Genomic DNA, 7,950 nt, shown 5'->3' with positions numbered 1-7,950 from the left:
TAAACTTTCAAAAGAAAGAATAACATTTCTTCTTTGTGGAAACATGGCCGGTGAAATGGGAAAAACCATTAGTAGTAGAAAAAATTGCCAGTTTCATGGTACACTAACAAAAAGGCTCGGATGACTGGAAGTATTATGGAAGATTGGTTAATAAAATTTAACAGTAAAATGTTAAAAAATAAAAATAAATATATCATTATTTTTTTGGATAATGCCGCTTGTCATCCAAAACTCGATATATCAAACATAAAATTAGCTTGGTTCCCTCCCAATACAACTTCGATTATACAGCCTATGGATCAAGGTATTATTTACTGTGTTAAGTTGTATTATCGCCGACTCCTGATGCAATCACTTATTGCTAATGTCGATAAAATATCAGTACTATCTGAATTATCTACAGAATACAGAATTGCTACAGAAAAAACCAGACAAAAAACATTACATGAGTTTTGGAATTTATAATTGTATTATAACCGACCTACTTTTTTTTTATTTTATTTTATTATATTATTTTATTAGTACCTACTAAATGTTTTTAAAATTTTAATTTATCATTATTTTGAAATATTTAATTAATATACTTGTTATTATAAATTATTTACTAAAAATTAAAATTTATTGTAGCCTATGATATTTATTAATTTTTTAATATTTTTATTTTTATTATTGACCGGAAAATGTTACAACTTTAATCGTGCAGTATATCGTAACTGAATAGTATGGAATTTTCCGTTATATTCAGTTATAAGGAAACCTGTCTAAAACGGAAATTTTTATTGGTCCCGTGCAATTCCGCATAAGACAGGTTTTACTGTATTATTCTTCCTATATACCTGAACTACACGTTTATTTTTTTAACAATCTGCTACTTTCATCTTCTTCCTATACCACAGAGTATTATACTATTTCCTAAGCTCTTTCATATATCTGAAATTTGGCCCTTAATAACAGTGCTCGACTTGGCGAAATTAAAGAAGGGGGACTCTATTTACTTTAAAAATAAGAACTTTCCCAAAACTGGCTAAGTGTTATAATTATAGCGTACAAATAGTAGGGGGACGCTAAAATTTCTGAAAATTAGCTGGGGTACTCTGTCTCCCTGCGCTCCCTCGCAAAGTCTAATAATTATTTAATCGCTTCCAAGTCTATGTCTTGTTAAAAATTTTTAAAATTAAATCCTTTTAATTCTAATTTATCCTCTCTCGTCTTTTATATTAAATCGAATATAAATTATCTTAGTCACCTAATTTAAATTATGTGGGTATCAAGTCAAATCGGTATACATGGTAACGAAATGGCCGATAGGTTAGCCTTCACTTATTAACTTTTATTAACTTATTAACTTATTATCGGAAGCTGGTTTTGTTATATAATGTTGTTGATATTATTATTGCATAATTTTTCTACTTTTTACTGTTATAATTTTATATCATTAAAAAATTATTTTTTCCTTCTATGTTTGTCATAAGCTTATCTACTTAACATAATTACTAAGCTGTCATAATAATTGAAAAAAAAAAATAAATAAATTAACAACAAAAAACAATGCCAACGGAACACGTAAATCAATGAACTATGCACTATTATATGCATATGTACACGCCCAAGTTGTATTAACAATTAGTTAAGGGGATCGGTGGCAGACAGTTATTTTAGCCAAAACATCAAATTTTTATTCCATCATACTGATCGATGTAGTAATGGGATAATACTTTTTAAAACTGATTTGAATTTGTTATTATGTCTACTTGAGATCGGTCAGTCTATTTTTCCCAATTTCACCCCCCTAACAACCAAAAATTTAGTTTGAATATTTTGAAATTTCGGCATTTTCAAACGTTGGTTATTCGGAATATAAATCAGAAATCTTAAAATATGAACTGACCGATCTCAAGTAGATATTATAACGAATTCAAATCAGTTTTTAAAAGTATTATCGCATTACTACAGCGATCAGTATGATGGAATAAAAATATATAGTTTTAGTAAAAAAAAAACACACGTTCTGGATCGTTCATGCGCGCGACAATGCGACAGTGACTTGTATTGCGAGTGCCGCGTGCGGAAGAGTTCCTCCGCCACTACCGTTCCATCACCCATATCGCATGCCACGGTCTGCTATAGATAGATTAAAAATCGTAATTATACTATTCTAGGTATTACTACGGTACAATTATAAAATTTAGAATAAGATATTTATTATCTTGCGTATATTGATAATTTGGTATGAATGAAATATAGTTTAATAATATAACATGAAAATATGAAATATTGTTCATTTGAGCTTCGCCTCACGTCATTACTACACGTCTTGGACTTGGTATATTTTTTTTTTTCGCTAGTGTAAAATAGCAAGATTTTTACGCACTTAAGTGATTAAAACATAGATTTTGTTTTTATAAAACGTGATTTGTTTTATGTATAATAATTTAGTAAAATGGGAAATAAAAAACAAAAACTATCCAAAGTGAAAAAAAATAGAGGTAATGTTTCATCATTTTTAAATTGGCAAACTCATCGCATACAAAAAACAGTAAGTGAATATACTTACTTAAATGTTTGTTTACTTATAAATTTCATTTTTTATTTTTGTTTAAATTATTTCGTAGGATAACACCGATAGTTTGACTATTCCAATTGAAAGTCAAAATAACGAGTATGTAGAACAAAGTAGTATTGAATTGTTCGTAATAAATATTATTTTTTTTGTACATTTACACGTTTTGAGCTACTGATCAATTTTTTTTTCGTTATTTAGAATAAATACCGATGATGTAGAAATGGGTTTTAATATTTTATCTCCGTCGACATCAAATATTAATCACAATATACTTCATTCGAAGTATAAATTGCTTGTGACAAATACAAACGAAAATAAACAAGTACAGTAAGTAAATAATCTTTATACCGAAGATAACAATTTGTTTCTTACATAATAATATAATATTAGGTCTAGGTGTGTCCCCGTGCAATATTGTATGTTAGACAAATTATTTTAATTATATGTTAACAAAAAATAGGATTAAAAAATCCATTAAAAAAAATGGTTTTGTGGTTAGAAATTTATTTTATAACATGAGATATTCACTAGTAAATTAGGAAACGATTTCACATTTTTTTTTTAATTTTAAAAGTATTGTTTTTTGTTTTGTTTTTGCAAGGTACAATTGTGAAGGTCGAAGATTTGTGAACATAAAACACTTCTTTAATTCTTTAAAAAATATTAAACACGATCCTTTTAGTTGTACATTTGAAAATTTAAATTTAATAAATGAAAGAAAAAATGGTTTTTTTTCGGAATTTATTTTCAAATGTGATTTATGCAATAAAATTGACATTATATCTAACGAGCCTAAGACAACTGACATTTCGTTATCTATTAACACCGCTATTGTAATGGCAACCATAAACTCAGGACAAGGATTTGCTCAATTAGATACCATGGCAGCTTTTTTTAAATATGCCAAGTATGTCAAATATGACTTACCAAAAACTTCACTTAGATGTATCAAATCACACTAATGAAACGGCTATAGAAGCAATGATACTAGCGGGAAATGAGGAAGCTGAAATTGCTAAAAAAGAAGGTAATATAAATGAAAATGGAGTACCACTTATAACTGTGATTGCCGACGGTGCTTGGTCGAAAAGATCATACAAAAGTGGTTATAATGTACTGTCTGGTGTAGTAAGTATTTTATTTTATATATTTATAGATTATTTGATATTTTCGCTATCACTATTGAATTTTTTATTATCACAACAGGTGTCAATAATAGGTTACGATACAAAAAAAGTACTGTATATGAGGGTGCGTAATAAATATTGTTCGATCTGTGATAAAGCTAAATTAAACGGAAATCCCGCTTCAGCTCACGTATGCTTCAAAAATTGGGATGGTACTTCTACAGCAATGGAAGCTGATATTATTGTGGAAGGATTTCGGCAAAGCATTCCAATGCATAATATTATATATAATAAGCTTATAGGAGATGGTGACTCAAGTGTAACTAAAAAATTATTTCTGGCTAAACCATATGGACGCGATGTTTTTGTTAAAAAAATTGAATGTATGAATCACATTCTCAGAAATTATCTGAATCGAATTGTTGATTTGTCCGTCCATCGAAAAAATTCTTCTGGAATAGTTGTACCCGGATTTCTTAGGAAAGTTTTAAAAGATAAACGACTAAAATTACGGTATGTGTATATGCATGATTTATATGTAAATTATATTATATTAAATATTTATATTATTAAAAATTATTAGAAAAAATCAAAAAATCATGAATGTATATATTTTAAAATAGGTGTGTAATTACCAAGGCAATAGTTTTTCGAAAAAATATGACGTTGCATCACAATGAAAAAGTTGAACTTTTAAAACAAGATGTATTGAACAGCCCATACTATGTATTTGGAGATCATTCTAATTGTGCTAAGTATACAATTTAAAATAAATTTAATGACACTTTTTTTTATTTGCAATCGTATAAAATTATGTATTTATATTTTATATAGTTACTTTTGTAATGGTCCTAAAGAAAGTGAGGTAAATTTAGTTCCTTAAATGGAAAATTGTGGACTATTCAAAGATATTTTAGGAGCTAGAAATATTGTCGCTCATCATGCTCAAAGCCTAATATACAACATAAACAATAATGCAGTTGAAGGCTTTAATAGTGTGGTTGCAAAGTATGTAGGTGGAAAAAGAGTCAATTTTTCTTCTAGAGGTAAGTAATAACAAATATTTATAAAACTAAAAATTATATTTTCGTATTATATGTTTGACATATTATGTACAACTGATATTTTATAGGTTCATATAGTGCACGGTGTAATACAGCGGTAACATCTTATAATTGTGGACCAAAATATATTAGTAATTTACATAAACAAATTACGAATACCAGCCCTGGATTATTTACAAAACAATATATAAAAAGAGTAGAAAGATCAAAATTAAAATTAAAATGTAGACGTTTAAATTTCGAAAGGTATTATAATATAACAATTTAAATTTGATTATATTAAACAGATGGGGGGGGCTAAATCTATATATATATATAACTAGTTCTTATATAGCTTATAATATATAGGTACTCTTAGATTTTTAAATTGTTATATTATTATTATATACTTAATAATATAATATAATAGTATTTTTTAAAAATAATTCTATTCATTCTATTAATTATATTATTATATTCAACTGATTTTTTTTTTTTTAATTATAAATTATAAGAACCTTTCCAAAGAGAACAAAAATTATTGACGGACCAGATGAGAATTATGGAGCTGTAAATGAATTAGAGTGTACAATAACTGATATGCCACATGACAAATATTTAAAAGAGGAAAAAATATTTTTAAATAATCTAAAGCTAACTATAAAAGAAATAGAAGAAGTGGAAAGAAGAACTGTAGGACAGCAAAATAATAATGAATGGCAAAAGTATAGAAAATCACGTCTCACAGCTTCCAATTTTGGCAAAGTGTGTAAACTTAGAGCAAGCACTTCTCGAGCAAACACTGTCAAAAACATACTTTATGATATTTTTCAAGGAAACCCTGCCACTCGGTTTGTATTATAGTAATCAAGCATACTGCATAAGTACTCTAAAATCTAAAAAATTAAATGTTATTTTATTCATATTATTTATAGGTATGGCATTGAAAATGAACCAATGACCAAAAGAGATTTTGAAAAAAAGTGTGATGTTAAAATTGAACCAGCAGGATTATTTATACACAATAAACTCAATTATTTAGCTGCAAGTCCCGATGCACTAATTGGCAAAGACGCAATAGTTGAAATTAAGTGTCCTCAAAGTATAAAGGAGTATACACCGGAAGAAGCTGTAAATAACAAAAAATTAAAATATATGATTTATAATGATGAAAAACTAATATTAAAAAAAAAAATAATTGTTACTATTTCCAAGTACAAGGACAACTCAATATTACAAAACGAAAATGGTGCTATTTTGTAGTGTGGACGCCCAAAGGTAACTTATACTTTAAATTAATTATATACTATTTTACATTATTTTTATAAATAATTTTATTTATTATTTGTATATTTACCTCCCCTATTTTACAGGCTATATATTGTAATCGTGTATATATTAACATGTGAGGGCAACTGGTATATTTTAAAAATCCCGATAACAGCCGTTGGGGGCAACTGGTCAACACCCCTTAAAACTCAAATTTTTGAAATTCCATGATGGCAATACTCCGTAAAAATAATGCGTGTTTGTAAGTCGCTTATTATCAGTAAATAAAAATAAGTAAATATACGTAATCGATATAATATTATTTACAATGGAACATTATGATTGATGGGTTTCCCTACATTTTGTGTTGTTTAGTCATGTGATAACGATTGCCAATAGTCAATTATTTCAAAATAACAGTAATCAGGCTCGTATTTAGAGGGGGCATGGGTAGGCTCATGTCCGAGGGCGGCAAAATATTTTAGCAAAATTAATTTTAAAAATGATGTACCTAATGAAAAAAAAAATAAAACAATAAAAAAAAGAAAATAGTATGTTTTATTATGTTATAATATGTTTAATTTGTTAATTAAAAAAAGTATTAAACGATTTTCATTTATATACATAGTTATATTTTAATATTAAAGAATCTCTATTATGGACGAAATAATATGCATTATATTATTATTATTTATTTATTTTTTTTTGGGTGGGGCTTATAAAATAATATGCCCGAGGGCGCCAAATTTTTAAATACGGGCCTGACGGTAATTATTCTTATTTTTTCACCCCCCTCCCCCCGAAATTTTGGGTCTGCCCTTGCTATCTGTTTATCCTATTTTTATTTAATTTACCCTGATCAGGCACGGATATAAGGGGGGATATGGAGGTTGACCTCCCTTAGATATTAGGTAGAACCATATCGGACAGGTACTTAAAATATTAAAAAAAATTAAACGTAAAGAAGACTACGTACAAACAAAGGCGCCCATATGTGAGGGCAAGGGAGGGACATGCCCCCCCCCCCTGGAAAATGTCAAAAATCTTGGAAAATTGTTTACTATGATCAGAAAATATTTATTTAAATAGAATTTAAAAATTTAATTTAATATATGAAAATCTATAATTTGTTTATGAATAGCTATTTATTTAGTTTGGGAAATCAGGTTATTAGCTACAAATAAAAATATGCATTATCGTTTCTATTCTATGGATAATTATCAATTCTTAAAATATTGTGTATTTCCCCAGAAATAGGGTATGTGTGTATATACACAACCATAATATTTATATAATTTTTGTGAATTAATATTTTAATAAGTATAATTAATGTTTTAAGTGTCCAATTTGTATTATTAATTTAATAAAAATATCAATAAATTAATTTTACGGTAAATTGGTTAAATAATTATTTTATAGTCTTCCAGTTTGATACATATATATATATATATAATGTAATAGTATAATGTAAAATTGTTAACCCCTTTCTATATCATGGGTCATTCCTATTTATGAATAAATTGATAAATTAATGATAAATTAAAATGTTGAGATCTCCTTGAGAATTTCCCTTGCTTAAAAATCGACATGCGCAACGAATTATGGCAGTAACTCACTTTACTAGCTCCCCTTTTTTCATTTCTAGATCCACGCCTGACCTTGAGCGTGCCAAAACGACTATGAGTAATGTTATTTTTATATTCATATTGGGAAACGGTTTAAAAACAAGTATATTAAATAAGTATATATTTTATTAATATAAGCGAGGATTTTGAAATATTAATATTATTTTTTTAGTTGTTTTGGAACAATGAAAAACCTTGAGACTTTTCCTTATTCCATTTTATGCACTTCACCCAAATATCTGTATATAAATATAGACGTAGTGTTACCTATAATTTAGAAATTATTTAACTTTTAAGTAAGCAGGTGATGCGTATGTGCGCAA

General features: G+C 27.5%; 1 pseudogene; it reads left to right on the top strand.

Moving 5' to 3' along the window:
* Window positions 1–4,368: 4,368 nt before the first annotated feature.
* On the top strand, window positions 4,369–6,146 carry LOC112687346 (annotated as a pseudogene).
* Window positions 6,147–7,950: the final 1,804 nt, after the last annotated feature.

This window comes from Sipha flava, unplaced genomic scaffold (assembly GCF_003268045.1).
Source record: "Sipha flava isolate LNK unplaced genomic scaffold, YSA_version1 34535_pilon_pilon, whole genome shotgun sequence".
NCBI classification, from domain to species: domain Eukaryota; kingdom Metazoa; phylum Arthropoda; class Insecta; order Hemiptera; family Aphididae; genus Sipha; species Sipha flava.
Note: the sequence above shows the minus strand (reverse complement) of the source record. Positions and strands in the feature narration are given on the sequence as shown.